Genomic DNA, 7,142 nt, shown 5'->3' on the forward strand with positions numbered 1-7,142 from the left:
AAAGTAAAGCAAACACTACACTGTCTCCATTCATAGACCATCAAATTTCCCCTCAAATCAATACCCATTATTTCACTGCAAGGATAACTGGGTCATTCATTGATTCTACAAAAGGAAGAGGGACAAAAGGCCTTCTCCCCACTCCATCAGTACAGAGGTGAAACTTATTCAGCAGAACTGTGGAAGAGACAATCTCAGAGAATTGTAAACTATGGCTCTGCCAATCTCTCACCTCTTCTAGATGGGACTACATCTATTGCTCCTTAGTATGTCCTTGTCAGAGAATGAAAAATATTGGACCATAAGCAATAATATTAGTAACAGAAAAATAGGCATATGATTTAGAGGTAAATAGGACACAGCAAGTATACCAAACAGATTCCCAGCACAGAAGAAACAACAGGCAAATTGGAATATGAGACTTTATTTGGTAGTGTGGAATTGAACATTACTGGATTGGTGTTCACTAATGGTAATGCTGTACAAAGGTGCAACCTATAAAGATACATTGTATTTGTTTTAAATTGGCAAGCATTGTTGTTTACAATCAATTTAGTAAGAAAATTGCTGTCAAGACCCCAGTTACATAATGTTTAATGCTCATGTGTACTGGTATTCTTAAAATTAACATGCAATTTCCTACATATATTACTTTTTATTTTTTTAATTACCTTTAGTTAAAGTAAAATTATTCCCATTTTAAAAATGAGGAAGCTGGGTCTTAGAGAGGCAATGCCTTAGTTGAGGGCACACAGATGGTATATGGTAAAACTGCGGCTGGAACTCATATGCATTGAATCTCAAATTTTTCCCTAAATCAAAACATACAGTCCAAGCAAGTGCAATATTTATCGAGTATATATTATTTAACAGTCTTCCATGATTATACAAACCAGTGACATGTGAAATAGTCACTGACTTAATAATTGCAACATTCATTGGCTAAAATAGTCAGTCATAAAACTTTTTATTTTTTAACTCAAGTTTTGATGAACTAATTATCCATGGAAAAGGGAAAAAGCAACTTATTGTGTGACTCACAGTGATGTGACATGTAATCCAACATGGCAGAAGCATTTGCTGTTCAAAATGACTTAAATAAACTATCCTGAGCCACTATTTTAGTCATTCAGCAAGAACTTCACCTCCACCAGGAACAACTAGATATTCTGTTTATGTTGCAGAGGCTCACTTGTGACCCTGAATTTCATAGTATTTGTGTCACCCAATATGCTGTACCTGAAAATATAACCTTACACTTCTCCAATTTTTCTCATTATATTAAGAGCGCTTGGGATGCTGACTATGCTATGACTATGCATAATCTTACTAAGGCAATTGTCAAAATCAGTGACACAAAGATGTCTATCTTGACAACCTCTTCTTTCTTCTAGGGATTGACTGAACATTGGAAAAACCTGATAGTCAAATTAACTAATCTGTATAATGCTATTACCCTGGCCCTACTGTTTATAATAGTGATAATATTTTCTTATGTTGTGAGATGCTTATGAAACCATGTAAAGGCCACTGAACAAAAAATAAAAAAGGCAATGCTGGCTGAAATCCTTGCAGCACAGTCAGAGGGAGAAAATGTGGGGACAAGTGCATGGAGTACTGCATACATGGCATATGTTAAGGGCGTCTGAGTGGCAAGCCACTCCCCTCGTGCTAGGCATGTGAGCGGCAAACCACTTACCCTGTAGGCACAGCCCTGGGCGTGAGGCCATGTGCAGCAGTCCCTGTGCTTGCACCGCGGCCCACTCCTTGATTAGTCGCTGCAGGGACAGTTAGCAGAAATTGTATTGGTGGCTGTCTGTAATCTGCTTAGCTACTGCCTGAGTAACTATGCAATAGTTACATGGTAACTATGCAATAAAATCAGACCTGCTTCCTGCTTGATCTCTGGAGGTCTTGATTAGTGACTCTGCAGCCACACTCTCCTCTACCCTATTCCGTGGTCCTCCTCGCTAGACCTGAGAGCCCAAACAGCAAGTGAAATCCATAAAGAATGAGAAAAAATACAATAAAGAAACAAAGTAGAAAGGTATAGAAACATCAAGAGAATCTGCTTATTAGAGGAGTGAGAAAGAAGACAGAGTGTACCAAGAGAAACAAAACCAAAACAAAAAACCCACTAATCCTATAAAAACAAAACAAAGCAAAATAACAGAATGATAATTTAAAGAAAAAAGTAAACAAAAAGAAAAAAGGAACAAATATGTATGGACATATGTATATACAGGTACCAACTAGCAAATATAACCAGAACAACCAAAAATTCTTAATAAAAAATGAAAGAATTATCTCCACTGGAAGGGGTACATATACCAAAAAGAAATGGAAAAAAGTACAGTCTGGCAATAGGAATGACCAAGGGCTGGAGGTTATTAAACTCTCTCCTTTTATGTTGCTTACCAAACTACCTACTGGAAAGGCCTGAAAAAAAAAAAAAAAAAAAAACGGGTTGAAATTGTCTTCAACTTCTCTGCTCACCAGTGCAAGGTAGGATATAGTGGAAAGTACTGTGTATTGGACTTTTGTTTAGAAAGACAAAGTTAATGCACACCCAGGGCAGGGATGATGCATAGTTATGAATTGAATGTAAATGTGGCCTGTGTCTAGTTATTATCTAAACACAGAAATTTATTCAGGTGGTATATACTTTGTAAAGATTAGATCAACACATCCGTAGGGTTAGGCATATACTGATCTCTGCTGGGCATCTGACTTTCAGGGGTCTCTTGAGAATTCTACTCACAGGGCAGGGTAACCAACAGCATTGAGTGGATGGGGCATGGCAGGTCTCACACACTCCACCATCCACAGATATGGCCTTCTAAGGCACAGTCCCCAAATGCAATCATGCCTTTCTGTTTGGTTTAGTCCTCTTCTTCAGCTGGTCACAGGAGCCCGCAGACAAAGGGAAAGTGAGTTCCACTCACCTCCATATCTCTGACTTCATCCTCCTGGGTACAGTTTTTTCTCTGTGCCTATTTCAGTTGTGTTCTGTCAGGAGTACCTAGGACACATGGTATGTGCTCACTAGTATGTGGCAATATTCACTATGATCTCCCATGTTCCTGTAACAGCAAGCTTCAATGAGAACTGTTAAGGATGGCTCCCCACCACAGCTCTCTCTTAAAGAAACATGAACACTTTCAAACACCAGCTCACTATGCCACCTCTGATTTAGCTAAGTTCAGACTTCCTTTCTGTTTTACCAATGTTCTTGTGCCAAAATTTTCCATGTGTTTTTCTTCCTTTCTGTTTGTGCAAACCCTCCCCTCTGTGGTGACCCAATACTGCTACTGCCAGTAATTTGGGTCCAATGTACCCTTTCTTTTCCTCTATTCAAAACACCAGAATTTTGGAATCTCTAAAAGCCTAATATTAAATTTCAGTGAATTCCTTCAGTCCCTGAACTTGCTGAGAAGTAGTATGCCCACTGCTTCTTTTTTCTTTCTTTAAATTTATTTTGAATTGATACATAATATATTTTTAATATTTATAAGGTGCACTATGATAATTCAATACATATAAAATATATAATGATCATCACAATGATTATCATTTCCTCTTTCTCAAACACTTATTACATCCATGTATTGGGAAACTTTTAGACTTTTCCTAGTAGTTGTTTTGAAATTATTACTTTTTTTTTTTTAGCTTTTTTTTTTTATTGTGGGTTGTTCAAAACATTACAAATTTCTTGACATATCATATTCCACACTTTGATTCAAGTGGGTTATGAACTCCCATTGAAATTATTATATAATGAAAATGTTTACATAAAAGGAAATAGCTATAGTAATTAGAGATAGATGCATCTATATCTGTGAGGAGCTTCATGTTAAAGCCTCCTGTCCAGTTATTTGGACAGTGATGAGAAATCGCTTTTTTACATTTTTTAGTTATACATGGGCACAATATCTTTATTTTGTTTATTTATTTTATGTGGTGCTGAGGATCAAACACAGTGCCTCATATGTGCAAGGCAAGTGCTTTCCCACTGAGCCACAACCCCAGCCCAATAAGAAGTCCTTTTGATGTGAGAATAACTGAAGTGGAACTTTAGAATCCTTGAGACCTGGATTAAAAAAAAAAGGTTTTGTACTGAATCCCTGGTGACGTTTGACCTTGCTATGTCACCAATATCCTATTACTAATCATAAATTAAGGTATTAGTCCAGTGGATCTCTGAAATTAGTTCTGTCTCTGTTTCAATTCTGTTTATAAATTTTAGCATGCATTAATTCTACACATTAGCATGGCTCAGGTGCTATTTCATCACTTGTATACATCATATATTAATCAAATTCAACTTTCATTTATTACTATTTTTCCTTCCCACTGTAACTCAACCTTTAGTAGTCACTATTGTAAATTCAAATTGACTTTTTCAGGTTCAATATACAATAGTACTTATTTTTCTGTGTCTGGCTTATTTCACTTAAAACAATGTCTTGTGGTTACATCCATTTTACTGCAGTCATAGAATTTCATTTCTCTTTAAGAATGAATAGTATCCTATTGTGTACATATACCATGTTGTCTCTATCCACTCATTTGTTTATGTGCACCTAAATTTTTGCTATATATCAGATATTGATCTATAGTTTTCTGTTGTGTTCTTCTGTGGTTTTTGTATCAAAATGATGCTGGACTTGAAGAATGAGTGTGAGTTTCCTCCCTTACAAGTGTTTGGAATTGTTTGACTAAACATAATGTTGTTAGTTCTTCTGTGAGTTTAGTAGAATTTACCAGTGAAGCCATTCTATCCTGGACCTTTGTTTGTTGGGAAATATTTGATTACTGGCTCAATTTTCCTATCCACTAAGGTCTGTTTGTATTTTTTTCTTCATATATGTCAATCTTGGTAGTTTATATGTCCAGAAACTTATCTATTTCTTCTAAGTTTTCACCTATTTTAAGACATAGTCTCTCTAAAAATTTCTAACATTCTATTTTACTTTTCTAGTATCAGTTGTAATGTATTTTGTATTATCTCTAATTTTACTTATTTGTTTTCTTTCTTTTTTTCTTAGTCTAGTGAAAAGTTTGTTAATTTTGACTATTTTTTCAAAAATTAACTTTGTTTCATTGATTTTTCTTATTGTTTCATCTTCTTCCAATGAAAAAAAAATTAATTTTCCATTGCTTTACTATGTCTCTGAGATGCATCTTTAGGTTATTTAATTGAGTCTTTAATTTTTTGATGGCAAGCATTTATTGTTACTCCTTCTTAGTGTTACCTTTTATTCCATAACTTTTGATAGGTTGTGTGATTATTTCTTCCTAGAAAAAGAGAAAAGTTCAGGCAAGGACTTCAGTGGAGGGGAAGTAGAAACACTCATCTCATATAGAATAAAATGAATGATGCAAAGAGATCAATCAGATTTTTTTTTTTTATTTAAAATAAGTCAATGTGGATCTATCAGAGATTAGAGCCTGACTTGGTTGATTTGAACTTCAGATGTCAGTGATTCAGGAAGCAAGTTAGTTTCTGCTTGTCCTGGAAAAAGAGTTCGTTGTGTCCTTGTTTATGCAAATTCTAAAGGTTAAATAATCAAACTTTTCTGACCTCCGTTTTAACTAGTATGATTTTGGCCTTGTAGAATGAGTTTGAATGATTACCATCACTTTCAATTGCTTGACCAAAAAAAAAAAATGTTTTTAGTTCTTCTGTGAGAGTCTAATAGAATTCTGAAGTGAATTTTTATTTGACAAATGTGAAACAGAGATTCTGTGAGTATGGATGACCTACCCTGGACTTGTATTTATTGGGAAATATTTTATTACTTTAAGTTCACTGCCAACTATTGATCTGTTTGTGTTTTTAACGGCTCATAGTTCAATTTGTGTAGTCAATATGTGTTCAGAAATTTAACCATTTCCATTGAGTTTTCCATTTATCATCTTATCCTGTTTATAACACTCTCGAGTGAGCTTTGTATTTCTGTGATATAAATTGTAATGTCTATATTTTTCATGTTTCATTTTATCTATTCATATCGTCTCCTTTTTATTATTAGTCTAGCTAAGGGTTTGTTGATTTTATCTTCAACATTTTTCATTGAACTTTTTTGTATTTTTGTATCTCTACTTCATTTATTTCTACTCTGATCTTTGTTATTTGTTTCCTTCAATTAATTTTGAGTTTAGTTTCCTCTTGTTTTACTAGGTCCCTGAGATGGATCATTAAGTTATATATTTAAACTGATTTCTTTATGGAGGCATTCATTGCTATAACTTTCCTTCTCAGTACTGCTTTTGCTATGTCCCATAATTTTGATATGGTACATGATTATCTCTATAAAAAGAGAATGGTTAAGGCAGGAGTTTCATGGAATTAAGGAGAGGAGAGAAATTGATCTCATAGAAAATGAAGCTAATGATCTAAAGAGAATCATCAAGTTTATTTTATCAAAAATTTTAAAAATGTGGTTTTCTCAGTTTTTAGGGCCTGAGAAGTTTAGTTTAGAGGTCATAGTTCTGTTAGTCATGTAGCAAATTAATGCTTCACCTTCACATGGATAAAAAGTTCATCAAGACCTGAGGTAAGGTAAATTCTAGAGATGAAAAACTCAAACTCTTCTGACCCTCTTTTAAGCAATGAATGTTGCAATTATTGTCAATGACTGTTTCAAAAATCAATGATAAGTGTAATCAGGCAGTACTGCAAAATAAGGTACCTTCAGAAAACATTGAACTTGTTTAAACTGTGTTTCTACTTTAAGGAAATTCTGTGATACTAGGGCATATGTTTTCCAGTCTCACCTCTACCAAGTGCAGTGTGTATGCTTTTGGCCAAGGCATTTGGCCTCTGAGGCCCAGCTTCCTTATTTATAAAATAGGAATAATTTCACTTTAGCTAAATGTAATTAAGAAAATCAAAAGTGAAATAATATGTGAGAAATTGCATGTTGATTTTGAGAATACCTGTACACATGAGCATTAAACATTATGTAACTATGGTCTTGACAGTAATTTTCTCTCAAAATAGATTGTAAATAACAATGCTTGCCAATTAATAATAAATAAAATGGTATCTTTACAGGGCACATCTTTGTACAGCATTACCTTAGTGATCTAGTAGTGTACATCAATCCAATGACATACTAATTCACAGGTGAAAGATA

This window comes from Marmota marmota, unplaced genomic scaffold (genome assembly GCF_001458135.2).
Source record: "Marmota marmota marmota unplaced genomic scaffold, marMar, whole genome shotgun sequence".
Classification (NCBI taxonomy): domain Eukaryota; kingdom Metazoa; phylum Chordata; class Mammalia; order Rodentia; family Sciuridae; genus Marmota; species Marmota marmota.